The 14,478-nt window shown below is 40.8% G+C and overlaps 1 long non-coding RNA gene across 1 annotated transcript; it reads right to left on the reverse strand.

The window, feature by feature from the left end:
- Nucleotides 1–6,792: 6,792 nt before the first annotated feature.
- On the reverse strand, nt 6,793–14,369 carry LOC139248773 (uncharacterized). The gene is made up of 3 exons (XR_011591067.1): nt 14,301–14,369; nt 11,145–11,263; nt 6,793–6,868 (listed from the first exon to the last, which is right to left on the reverse strand). It is a non-coding gene; the product is annotated as an uncharacterized lncRNA (long non-coding RNA).
- Nucleotides 14,370–14,478: the final 109 nt, after the last annotated feature.

Genomic DNA, 14,478 nt, shown 5'->3' on the forward strand with positions numbered 1-14,478 from the left:
ATTTCCTGATTAATAAGGATTTCCTTCAGTTCCTTCTTTTCACTAGACCCTCGAACCCCTAGTATTTCCAGAAGGTTATTTGTGTCTTCACTAATCTTTTTCTCTTCACATATCTATCGAAGCTTTTGTAGTCAATTTTTATGTTCCCTGCAAGCTTCCTCTCATACTTTATTTTCACTCTCCTAATTAAAACCTTTGTCCTCCCCTGCTGAATTCTAAATTTCTCCCAGTCCTCAGGTTTGCTGCTTTTTCTGGCCAATTTATATGCCTCTGCCTTGGATTTAACACTATCCCTAATTTCCCGTGTTAGCCACGGTTGAGCCACCTTCCACTTTTTATTTTTACTCCAGACAGGGATGTACAATTGTTGAAGTTCATCCATGTAATCTATAAATTACCTATCCACTATCAACCCTTTAAGTATCATTTGCCAGTCTATCCTAGCCAATTCATGTCTCATATCATCGAAGTTACCTTTCCTTAAGTTCAAGAGCCTGGTCTCTGAATTAACACCGTCATCTTAATAAAGAATTCTACCATATTATGGTCACTCTTCCACAGGGGGCCTCGCACAACAAGATTGCGAATTAGTTTTCTCTCATTACACAACACCCAGTCTAGGATGGCCAGCTCTCTAGTTGGTTCCTCGACATATTGGTCTCGAAAGCCATCCCTAGTACACGCCAGGAAATCCTCCATTGCTACCAACTTGGTTAACCCAATCTATATGTAGATTAAAGTTGGTAACTGCTGTACCTTTATTGCACACATTCCTAATTTCTTGTTTGATGCCATCCCAAACCTCACTACTACTGTTTGATGGTCTGTTCACAACTCCCACGAGCGTTTTCTGCCCTTTGGTATTCCGCAGCTCTACCCATACAGATTCCACATCATCCAAGCTGATGTCTTTTCTTACTATTGTGTTAATTTCCTCTTTAACCAGCAACGCTACCCCACCTCCTTTTCCTTTCTGTCTATCCTTCCTGAATGTTGAATACCCCTGGATGTTGAGTTCCCAGCCTTGGTTACCCTGGAGGCGTGTCTTTGTAATCTCAATTATATCATAATTGTTAATAGCTGCCTGCGCAGTTAATTCATCTAACTTATTACGAATACTCCTCGCATTGAGGCACAGAGCCTTCAGGCTTTGACCATTTAGAATTTTTTGATTTTTGCCTTGGGTTTTTCTGCCCTCCACTTTTACTATTCTCCTTTCTATCTTTGCTTCTGCCCCCATTTTATTTCCCTCTGTCTCCCTGCATAGGTTCCCATCTCCCTGCCATATTAGTTTAATCCCTCCCCAACAGCACTAGCAAACACTCCCCCTAGGACATTGATTCCGGTCCTGCCCAGGTGCAGACCATCCGGTTTGTACTGGTCCCACTCCTCCAGAACCGGTTCCAATGTGCCAGGAATTTTGATCCCTCCCTCTTGCCACGTATTCATCTGAGCTATCCTGCGATTCCTACTCCGACTAGCACGTGGCACTGGTAGCAATCCTGAGATTACTACCTTTGAGGTCCTACTTTTTAATTTAACTCCTAGCTCCATAAATTCGTCTAGTAACATAGAAAATATGTGCAGGAGTAGGCCATTTGGCCCTTCGAGCCTGCACCACCATTCAATAAGATCATGGCTGATCGTTCCTTCAGTACCTCTTTCCTGCTTTCGCTCCATACCCCTTGATCCCTTTAGCCGTAAGGGCCATATCTAACTCTCTCTTGAATACATCCAATGAACTGGCATCAACAACTCTCTGCTGCAGGAAATTATACAGGTTAACAACTCTCTGAGTGAAGAAGTTTCTCCTCATCTCAGTCCTAAATGGCCTACCCCTTATCCTAAGACTGTGTCCCCTGGTTCTGGACTTCCCCAACATCGGGAACATTCTTCCCGCATTTAACCTGTCCAGTCCCGTCAGAATTGTATATGTTTCTATGAGATCCCCTCTCATCCTTCTAAACTCCAGTGTATAAAGGCCTAGTTCCTCCAGCATCTCCTCATATGTCAGTCCGAGTCGGACCTTAACCCGCTTTTTACCTATATTGTTGGTATCTATATGCACCAAGACAACTGGCTGTTCACCCTCCCCCTTCAGAATGCCCTACAGCCGCTCTGAGACATCCTTGACCCTTGCACCAGGGAGACAACATACCATCCTGGAGTCTCGGTTGCGAACGCAGAAACGCCTATCTATCCCCCTTACAATAGAATCCCCTATCAATATAGCTCTTCCACTCTTTTTACTGCCCTCCTGTGCAGCAGAGCCACCAACGTGCCATGAACTTGGCTGCTGCTGCCTTCCCCTGGTGAGCCATCTCCCCCAACAATTTCCAAAGCGGTATATCTGCACTATATTCCTACTCCTGCTCTGCCTGATGGTCACCCGTTCCCTATCTGCCTTTGTAACCTTTACCAACTCACTGAACATGCTATCCACGACATCCTCAGCATCGTGCATGCTCCAGAGTGAATCAATCTGCAGCTCCAGTGCCGTCATGCGGTCTAACAGGAGCTGCAGCTGGTTACACTTCCTGCACACATAGTTTTCAGGGACACTGGAAGCGTCTCTGATTTCCACATAGCACAGGAGGAGCATGACACGGGTCTGGGCTCTCCCGCCATGACTTAACACTTAAAGTAACCTAATTTGGCAACAATGCGAAAGGGCTCTTACTGACAAGATAAGGAAAAAAGAAAAACTACTCACCAATCAATCAGACAATCACTTACCCTCTTGCTGTGACGTCACACTTTGTTTTCTGTTCCTCCCAGGTCGGGGAGTCAGCACTGGTGGGGAAAACAAGACAAAACAACACCTCCTGCTCCCACTTGCCCGAACTATTCCACTTACCAAACTCTTACCTTTGCACTCTGACCTGCCACTGCACTCCGAGCAAGACTGCACCAAGCCCCCTCTTTTTATACTGTTCCTAGCTGACTGAAATACAAAGATCAGTTTCAGAGCTTGCCTCTCTTAGTAGTGGCAGGAGACAAGCCTGCCTTAATCGGTAGAAATTGGTTGGGATCACTGAAGCTGGATTGGAATGAGGTTTTTTGTGTTGAAACACGATTGGCATAGAAGGGTGATGTCATCAAGCAGTATCCGAAGGTGTTTCATGAAACAGGCAGTCCGATCCAAGGTTTCAAGGTGAGTGTCAGGGTACAGAAGAACGTTTGACCAGCTTACTGCAAACCACGTCCCATACCATATGCACTCGAGGAAAAAGTTGTGCAAGAAATCAAAAGACTAGAAACTGAGAACATTATCTCTAAGGTAGATTTAAGTAATTGAGCTACACCCATTGTTGAACCTAAGTCAGATGGTAATGCTGATGCTATGTCCAGGTTGCCACCCCCATCACAGGTTACACCCAATAGGGAAGAAGTGTTCTATATTTCATACATTGATGAACTGCAATTCACAGCTGAAGAGATTGGTAGAGCAACCAAACATGACCCAGTTATGTTAAAGGTATATGATTACAATGCAAATGGCTTGCCAAACCAGGTATCAAGAAAGATATTCATCCATACTTCATCCGTAGGAATGAAGTATCAGTGGATAAAGATTGCCTCATATGGGGTACAAGAGTAATTATTCCTAATAAGTTCAGGTCCAAATTCTTGGGAGATCTTCATGACCAGCACCTGGGAATGTGCTTGACCAAGAGTTTTGCATGCAGTTACTTATGATGGCCAGATCTAGATAATGATATAGAGTACATCATTAGTCAGTGTACAACATGTCAATTGGTAAGCGAGAAACCACCATCAGTAGCATTTCAGCCATGGAAATGGCCTCCCAGGTTGTGGCAAAGCTTACATGTAGATTTTGCTGAGCTAGAAGGAAAACAATTGTTCATTGTGATTGATAGCCATTTGAATTGTGTCGAGATGTTTCCGATGCGGAAGATAACAACAAGTAAAACACTGGATAATTTGCGAATATTGTTTTCTTCATATGGCCTCCCAGAAGAAACTGTGTCTGATAATGGGCTGCAATTTTGTTCAGAAGAATTTGCACAGTTCATGAGCAGAAATGGTGTGAAACATTCCAAGGTCCCACCATACCACCCTGCTTCATTAAGCAAATGTTGGATCCAAATCCAAGGAAATGGCAGTTGTCATTGGACCACAAATTGGCAAATTTTTAAATTACTTATCGTAATACTCCTTATACAACTATTGGTAGAACACCAGCAGAGTTGTTTCTCAAATGACAGCCATGAACCAGGTTCTCATTGTTAAAACCAATCTTGGCACAATCACACAGAAAGAGAATCATGATAGAGGTAGAGTAAGAGAGAGAAGTTTGAAATTGAATCAGAAGGTGAGAGCGTAGAACCATCACCATAAATGGTTAATGTGGTTACCAGGAAGAGTAGTGAAGATATGTGGTCCTCGCACGTATTTGGTCAAGATGTTTGATCATGGACAGGTTAGGTCTGTTCACATTGATCATATTTTACCTACAGATGTGGAAGGAATTGTAAGTTGGAATTGTTAGCGTGAATGTTTTCTCGGAAGAATCACTCAACACTCAGAGTTGGTTCCAACGCCAATGCGGCCTTTATTTTCGCTAGCGGGGAGGAAGCCTCAGGACTGGATCCAGGCACTCTCTCCGACGAACAAAGAAACTCATCGATATTTATATGTTTTACAATAGTTCTTTACAGTTACTTAGCCCACTTCGGCTGGACACAATCCAATCATCCCGATTATAGATTACATATAGGTTTCTTTAACCCAATAGAATTCTCCTGATATCGCAGGGGCTGTATGTTCAGTTTTTTGTCAGCTCAGGCTGATTAATGACCTCGTTATGTGAGGCAGGTTCCCCCCTTATCTCTGTTCCTCGGGGCTCGGCTGTGTGAAGTCACTGATTATACCAGTGTACTATAATTGCTTGTTATAATTATCTTGTATCCAAGGCATTCCTGGTAGTGGGCCTCACTAGGTCATTGCTCGGTCATTGCTCGGTCTGCCCCAGTTCATTACTTGACTAACTGAGTACCCATCATGCTTGGGCAGCCATTTTATATGTGGCCACTTTAAACTTATATGAGTTTAGATATATTCAGCAGGTGCCTAATGCCTTGTGTTTTGATATATTCAGCAGGTGCCTAATGCCTCCAACAGGAATGTTTCGATTACTTCTGATGAGTCAGATAGTCTTGTTACAAGTAGAGTACCAATAGCAAATCTTACATCAGATGTATTAGAAACAAATCCAAGAGAAAGTCAGAATTTAAGTCTGAATCCGAGTCAGGCAGACAAACAGTCTGAAGTTGTGGAGTGTCAAAATGTAGATCAAGGGTTACCCTTAGAGAAAAACTTTCCTCAGGCTCAGCCTAGAATGAATCTACATTCAACACCATGTTTTGGAAGTTTTGTTCGAGAGTGAAGGTGCTCTTTGAAGCAGAAAACCAGTGGTTAAGTTTGATTTGTAAATATGGCAAAATAATTTCATATCTTTTGTTATGTAAAACCATGCAAGTTATGTATGATGATTATATTATTATAATTACTTCTTCATTAAGGAGGGAGAAGTGTAATATAGCTCCACCTAGTGGACTACTGCTCCATCTAGTGGACTACTGTGGTAATGCAACTGCTGATGTTTACAATAAAGCAAGTTCCAGATTGAAGCCATCTTCAATATGGGTGCTTTAGTGATATTGTAAGAAGATATTACAATTAAGGCCCCTTTGAATTATCAATATCCCTTTGTTTTATTCTAACTACCATACGATTGTATTATTACTTAAATGTGGAGTGCTGATGACACCTGACAGAATACTGATTTTGATGGTCCATGTTATGAGAAAACTAAGAAAATTAAGACAGTCAATCGATGCCAAATGATCCATGTGTGTATTACTCTTAGTTTTGCCCTTCATTAACACTTTCCAACTAGTAGAAAAATTAAAAGCTTAACAGGATTGGGCGAAACAGAACAATGCTATTGTTACTTATAATTATTATAACTTTCAATTTTAAAAAGAAGCTTGAATGGAGCATCTGCTTCTTTGATATAATATTAACAGTAATTATGGGTAAATAATCCAGTGTACTTCAATTCATCACTAATCAGCAATTTTAGAACATAATTTGGGAAACCTGGTCTGAACAATGTAGTGTGGCGGGTGCAGAAGAGGGGTGGGAGTGAGAGAATATAATCCCTTCAACAGCATGATCCTTAGCTATGTGGCAATATAAGAATAATTTTAATTTTAACTCCTTGTTGAATGCATTTACACTTTCTTCCCATCCTGTGCTCTCACTATGTCATGCACCATAAGGGGTGACAAGCTGCTTCCAGGCCCTTACCTGGGCTGCTCTGTAACCAGTTGCCCTAAGGTGAACTACAGTGACTCGGGGATTCTCACTCCAGTGTTCACTACCACCCCTGGAAGCATGTAGATTAATAATGCAGTATGTGGCAGAATCGCAGGGCTGAGCCTGGTGACCATAGATATTAACTTGTGACCGCCCCCCGCCCCATCTATAGCATGCACACCACTTTGTAGCTCCAGTATGCTGTGCAAAAACACTACATTCATCGTTATAATTGTTACAAATTGATAAATGATAGTAAATTTATACAAACTCCTGTGAACCATAGGAAGTGTTATCAATTTGTTTCTTTATCCGATGTCTCCCATTTTTATTCTCATCAAGTGTAGGTTCTAAATTTAGTATGTGCTAAGTAAGACACACCCCTGGCCAGGTCACAGCTCCAAAGTGATCAATAGATTCATAGATGGTGATCTCAGAACCTGCAAACAGTTGAGTTCCTTTGGAACGTAGCTCCAAATCCTTCGAGCAGCGTCTGACGACTTTTTGGTGTCCGTGAGAATTTCTGGTGGGAAAAAAACATAAATCTACAATTAACAAAAAATCTGATTTGGATTGAAATAATAGTGTACTATCAACAATCCATCCATTTGTGTATAGGTTGAAAACATATTGCTCCACTTTGTTATTCCTGTATATTTTCATTCCTCATTAAAAACACACCTTGATTAAGATCTATCCTCCATTTTCTCACTAATTATGTGACCTGGTCTGATACGAACAAGTTCGTGAGGAACAGATTAACCATGGGGAGGATGGAGCTGCAGCCCCAGGCCCACCAAAGAACATAGGCCCACCAAATAAATGTAGGAAAAAAAATATAAAGCCTCCCAAATAGGCTGAATAGAATCAGTGACAATGGACTATGTGTAACATTTGCTAATGTTTCAAGTGCTCTTCTGATGTACCTGTCCCTGATGATTACGAACTGTAGTGGAGAACGATCGTTTTCTGTGCTCAAGAGAGTAAAAAATCAAATTTGGGCAAAGATGGGTCAAATCCGACTGAGTGTCCTTTCACTTCTGTGTATTGAACATGACGTGCTGGCTACTATTGAAACGGGAGACATCATTGAGAAATTCGCATATAGGAAGTCTCGCAATGTTATCTTGTAAAGTACTTACAGGATAGATACTTGCTTATACAGGCTAGATTCATTTGTTTATACCTATATACAGAAGTACCTAGATACACTAATGTACCTATATACAGAACAGAATATGTATTAGCTTGTTTTATTTCACATGTTATTGAGAGAAATTTGCATATATATACAGTAATCTAGTATTGCAATGTTATCAGAACGAGAATATATACCTACTTGATACAGAATATATGCTTTCATTGTTGAATATACTGGCCTATGTTTTCATACTCTGAATCAGAATTAATAACGTAATGGAGTGGACATGAACAAACAGAACTATAGGCCCTGCTTCTTCCTCGACCAGTCCCCATCCACCACCACCTTCCTCCACCTGGCTGAACTTTTTCTCACATTGAACAACTTCTCCTTTAACTCTACTCACATTCTCCAAATTAAAGGTGTTGCTATGGGAACCCACATAGGGTCCTAGCTATGTTGTCCCTTTTGTGGGATATGTGGAACATTCTTTGTTCTAATCCTACTTGGGTCCTCTCCCTCACCTCTTTTTCCAGTTCATTGATGACTGTATTGGTGCTATTTCCTGCTCTCGCACTGAACTTGAAAATTTAATTCATTTTGCCCTTTATCCACCCTTCCCTCACCTTCACATGGTTCATCTCCGACTCCTCCCTTCTATTCCTCGACTTCTCTGTCTCCATTTCTGGGGATAGGCTATTGACCAGTATCCACTATAAGCCCACTGACTCCCACAGCTACCTGGACTAAACTTCCTCCCACCTCGCATCCTGCAAGGACTCCATTCCATTCTCCCAGTTTCTTCGTCTCCGTCGCATCTGCTCTGACGACGCCACCTTTTGCACTAGTGCATCCAACATGTCTTCCTTTTTTCTCAACAGAGGATTCCCCATCACCGTGGTTAACATGGCCCTCGACCGTGTTTGTTCTATTTCCCGCATCTCTGCTCTCACCCTTTCCCCTCCCTCTCAGAACCACGACAGTGTTCCCCTTGTCCTCATCTTTCACCCCACCAATCACCACGTTCAATGGATCATCCTCTGCCACCTCCAGCATGATCCCACCACCAATCACATCTTCCCCTCCACTCCCCTCTCAGCATTCCCAAAGGACCGCTCCCTCCGCGACACCCTGGTCCATTCCGAAGTCATCCCCGCACCCCTCCCCTTCCTGTGCAAGCACATGAGATGCAACACCTGCCCTTTTACCTCCTGGGTCCAGGGCCCCAAATACTCCTTTCAGGTGAAACAGCGATTTACTTGTACTTCTTTCAATTTAGCATGCTGTATTTGCTGCTCACGATGTGGTCTCCTCTACATTGGGGACACCAAACGCAGATTGGGTGACCGCTTTGCAGAGCATCTCCGTTCAGACCGTAAGCGTGATCCTGAGCTTCTGGTCACCTGTCACTTTAATTCCCCACTCCACTCCCGCTCCGACATCTCCATCCTCGGTCTCCTACACTTTTCCAATGAAGCTCAACACAGCACCTCATCTTTTGTTTAGGCACTTTTCGGCCTTCTGGACTCAACATAGAGTTCAACAATTTCAGACCATAACCTCTGGCCATTTTTGGCTCCCTCACCCCGATCTTATGATTGTTTTCTCTTTGTCTCCGATGACAGCTGGTCATTATTTTGCTATTCACACCCTATCTAGACTAACTTTTTTCTAACTTCTGCCATTACCATTTCAATTCGACCCATCATCCCTTTTGTCTTCATAATCTCTTCTACCTTCCACCCTATCACAGACCTTCCCTTTTGTTCTTTCTTCCCCTCCCCCTTTCAGTGTTCCTTAAGAATCTGTTCTTTTTGAACATTCACCAATTCTGACGAAGGGTCATCGACCTGAAATGTTTACTCTGTTTTTCTCTCCACAGATGCTGCCTGACCCGCTGAGATTTCCAGCATTTTGTTTTTATTTCAAATTCCAGCATCTGCAGTATTTTGCTTTTGTATAACTATAGGCCCATTTGGAGCAGTTTGCCCCAGGCCCATCATACCTTTAATCCAGCCCTGTCAGGGAGGTAACTAACATTTTACCTTGTTTTTGAAACAGGCTGGCACTGAAAAGAGAATCCTCTGAATAATCTTTTAAGAATTCCTGGCCTCACTTCTCCCTATCTCTGTAACCTCCTCCAGCCCTACAGCCTTCCCCTGAATTCTCCTTTTCTCCCACTCTTGTGCACACAAATTCCTTCATCCCACAGTTTGTGACATTATCTTGATCCATCTGAGCCCCATCTTTTTGAATTCCCTCCCTAAACTCCTCCACTTCTCTGCCTCCCTCTCCTCTCTCAAGACCCTTCTATGATTTGGTCTCAGTGAAGTACCTACGGCTATTTCTATGTTAAAGATGCTATATAAAGGAAAGTCGCTATTGTTGTTCAATATATATTTTAATCAGGACATGCTGGTATTATGAGTGAAAATGCAAGTAGTTTCGGAGCAGCATTGGCTAGGAGCCTGGGTCCAGGTTGTAACTTGTTCTTTCGGCTGCAGATTATTTGTAGAACCAAGGAAAAGCAAAATATATTTCAAGAGTGAGAAGTGTCAACAGCACCAACAATAATCCTTCTAAAAGCTTCAAATATACCGGTTATTTTTTCTTCTGGCCAGGAGAGTTTACAGGTTTGTTATTAAATCAACCAGCTGAGAAAATAAGAAAATAGTGGACAATAGTTGTTAAGCTTCATGTACTTGTGATCTGTTTGTTTGCACAAATAGAAGAAAAATACAACAAAACATTTGCTAAAAGACAGATTTCAAATATGCTATTTTTCACTTTGTTGTCAAAAAGTCTTTCCTCCTCGCAGCAATGTGGAAAAATGAAAGGTTGGAGCTTGAGCAGAACCAGAGGGAACATTATTATAAATAGCCCAAGAGGGTGAACCATAGGTTATTTAGAATTACATTAAAACATCTTGGAGGTGAAGTATCTTAGTTGTGATTCTTTGCATTGATAACTGATGCTATTATTCAACAAGTGGAGGATAACAGCATCATCCACTGAATAAGGAAGGTACTATAAAGGCACTTGAACAATCTTTTGGCTTACAAATAATAGAAATATCGGGAATACGTGAGATTAATGAGTAACTGCTCTGTAGATTTATGCTGCATATATGGAGATAACATCCATGTTGTATTTACATCCATAGCTGATGGCAAAAGGCCATTGACATCACAATACTTCACAATGTATTGCAATGAAATCTGGCAAAGAAATACATTTTATAAATGTAAGTGCAAAGCCAAAAGTTACAATGGTATAAATATACATGTTTTGTAAAAAAAAACATAATTTTATGGCAATGATGCACTCATAGGTCTTGATGCTGTATTTATATAATCCACCATATTCTTTCTTGTAGGCTGAGTATCGCCATAGGGCTCTGCAAGGTGGTCATCAATTGGTCATTTTAATGTGGAGTTGTTGAGTCAAAATGATCTTCTGTAGTTTACAGCTTCAACTTTATTTTTTCTTTTATATTAACACATTAAACACCATTAAGAATCTTGACAGTTTTGTACTTGGTATTTGTACTTCCTTATATATGCACACATCTCTGCTCCGAGAGAAAGATAAATGCACATTTACTATAAAGATGCTGATCAAATGCACTATAATATGTATTGGTTAAATAATACGATACCTTCATTTTCACGAGAAGATTCTCTTCCTGGCTGTTCTTCCTGGTGTTGAATTTCAAATTCCTCCTCACCTTCTGCAGATATATCTATGGTAGAGGTGGTCTCCATTGTGGAAAGATGACTGCATAAGTCACAAATCAGATTATTGCAGAATAATAATACCATTTGTGGGTCAGTTGAGAGGAGTATTGAAAGAATAAGACAAGGAATAGCAAATAAAAGGCTGCTGTCCCCCTGTCCAACAGGGGAGAAACACAGGTGGGGGAAGTGACTGTGGAACATTTATTTTCTCTGTTGGGAAAAGACTTTCAATTGCTTGAAGTTTTTGAAGTTTGATATAGGAATGGAGATGAAGGATAAGAGGGTAAATGGAATCTGTATCCAGTATTTTTCTTTTGTCTCATTTGCACTTTGGTGTGTTTTTTATTCCAAGTCCTGATGTTTGTATTTTTCAGTCTCACTCCCAGTATTTTTTTTAATTACTGCTAGTCTTTGTTTTAGCATTATTGCTAGCCCTGTGCTTTTATTTTAAAGTCCATACACTGTGATAGCACTAAAGGAGTCTGCCAGGTTACAGAAAACTTCTGTGCATTTCAAACATTTTCTGTTTTAAACACAAAAGACTTGAAATTACTCTGAGTGAAAACAGGGGTAAATGTTTAATATGGTCATATAACATTCCTCTGCTATTTCAACTGAGGTATTAACCTTGAAAAATAAGTCTTTAAAAGCTGGTTTTTAAATTAATTTATTTGGTGACAAATGCTAAGCAAACACATTCGTAACTGACTCCCAGAAGCCATCAGCTCATTAAGCTATTTTTGTCTCAGATTAGCAGTGCGAGACAATGCCTTATTAACTAGTTCACACAGTTCTGTCCTCCAACCAATTTGATTGGTTTTGGTACACTCAAGACCTGCCTTTCAACTGATCTGATTGGACCTCTAATCTCAATGGTAAATCTGATATATCTTTTGAAATGCAATGAATATAATGAGTAAATTATGCTGTCATTTAATAGTACTTGTAATTGACATGTATGATTCTGGACTTGAGACCTGATGAATAGCCTCTAGAGCTGACCATCAGAAGGTGGAAGCAAGTGACGCTGCTGGTCTGGCCTGGGCAAAGCAAATTATCAGCAGCACAGTTAAATCATGACTTTACACATGGGAAACATGGGTGGATCTACATCTTTGACCAATCCATGGTGTGTTGTGCTAGACTAGAGCATTATTTGAATGAAAGCAGAGAGCTGCATTTTTTTTTTGTTTGTGTGGGGGTGGTGGCTGGTTGAGCCAAATCAGTCTTTTGGATGAGATGTCAAACCGAGGACCCGTCTACTCTCAGGTGGATGTAAAAGATTCCGTGATGCTATTTCAAAAAAGCACAGGGGAGTTATCCCTGGTGTCTTGTTAATATTTATCCCTCAATTAACATCACATTATCTGGTCATTATCACATTGCTGTTTGTGGGAGTTTGTTGTGCGTAGATTGGCTGCAGCATTTCCTACATTACAACAGTGACTACATTTCAAAAGTACTTCATTGACTGTAAAGTGCTTTGGAACATCCTGAAGTCATGGCAGATGCTATATAAATGCAAGGTTTTTTTTTCTTTGTAAATGCAAAATGTTAAATCCCATGGAATTAATGTAATACCACCCAATCACAGACCTTCCCCTTTGTTATTTCCTTCTCCCTTTTCTCTGCCTCTGTACCTGCTTAAAAACTGTTAATCTCAAACACCTTCCAGTTCTGATGAAAGGTTATCGACCTGAAACATTAAGTCTGTTTCTCTCTCCATAGATGTTTACAGACCTGCTGAGTGTTTCCAGCAATTTCTGTTTTAATTTCAGATTTCCATCAGCTGCAGGATTTTGCTTTTGTTCTTATAGAATTAAGTTCTGTTATGTTGTTATTCTAACTTTAATCAGAAACAGAGTGAACAAACATTTTCCTCAGCACTTCACTGTATTAAGGCATAGTAATGCAGAATGGAAAGTCATTCAATCCAGGACATACACACTGGTGGTATCTCTTTAAAAGTGGGTTTGGTAATGAATCACTAATTTGATTTACATAGTCCATTATACTATTTGTTTACAACCCAACTAAAAGAGTTACACTGATCATGTCCTTTGTGTTAGCATATTTCTTCATCATTACTTTGGAATGCTTTCATATTTTTAGGTTGGTCACTTATCAGCTTTTACTAGATTCTTTGGCAATCAGTGCTGTGGATATACACACTGCCATGCATTTCTTTAATAGCTGGTAAATCTTTATGGTGTAAGAGGAAAATTTGGCATTAGGGATACCAGCGGGACAAAGGTTAAAGTGCTGGTTCCTGCACTGGCCCAGAAGGAGGTAAATGGCCTCTCTTCAGCCTTGTACCAAGGCTACAGAAGTCATCAATTCAATATTATTCCGACAGGATACGATGTGAGAACCTAAACAGACATTGATAAGACCTTGCGAAGAGGCTCGAGGCTCGAGGCAGACTCATGGGCACCAAGGAGAATCAACAAATTCTGACCTAATGAAGTCATTCTAGTCACGGCCTAAAGTGGTCACGAGGGTCTTGGCTTGTCAATCCAAAGTAGCACTAATAATGTAGTCCAATTAGAGAAGTAGCACTGATAAGGTAGTTCAATTAGAAATCGAGGGAGGTCTTGTCTGGGAACAGAGGGGTTTTGAAATGTATAAAAGTTGTATGATTGTGCTGTTCGGGGAGCATCTCCACTCACAGGCGGCTGTGATGAGGGATGTTCCCGGACGTTCGTAATAAAGATCGTTATACTTTGCCATCCGTCTCTGTCTGCTAACTTCTAGAATTGCTAGGTGGGCTGAGGCGAGCGTCGACCCTCTATATCAGTGGGCCCGCTCGTGGGAAAAGAAGCCTTCCCTCTCTTCCCTCATAAACAATGGAGATACAATTTATTTCTCACAAACATACTTTGTTTCTAATAGTTAACAGTAATGCACAATAATATTTAATTCAAATTAAGTGCAAATATTTCAGTAAAACTTGAGGAAAATATGAACTAAAAATCCAATTATATATGTATGAAGGAAAATAAAATAAACTTGTGCACAGTTGAGTAAATAAGCAACATAAATTAGTAATATGAGAATGCACCAAATAAAACGTGTACCTTTTCTAAAGTAGATTGAGAACTGCGATGTGTCTTCAAGCCTGAGAAGTGTCAGCAGCATTCGGAGTTGGACTGCAGTAAATGAAGCTATCTCCGAAGAACACTCCTCCCCTCCACCAAAAGCCAAGTGGTATCATTGTCAATTACATAGCAACATCATCCAGTAACAACAGAATTC

This window comes from Pristiophorus japonicus, unplaced genomic scaffold (genome assembly GCF_044704955.1).
Source record: "Pristiophorus japonicus isolate sPriJap1 unplaced genomic scaffold, sPriJap1.hap1 HAP1_SCAFFOLD_294, whole genome shotgun sequence".
Lineage (NCBI taxonomy): Eukaryota > Metazoa > Chordata > Chondrichthyes > Pristiophoridae > Pristiophorus > Pristiophorus japonicus.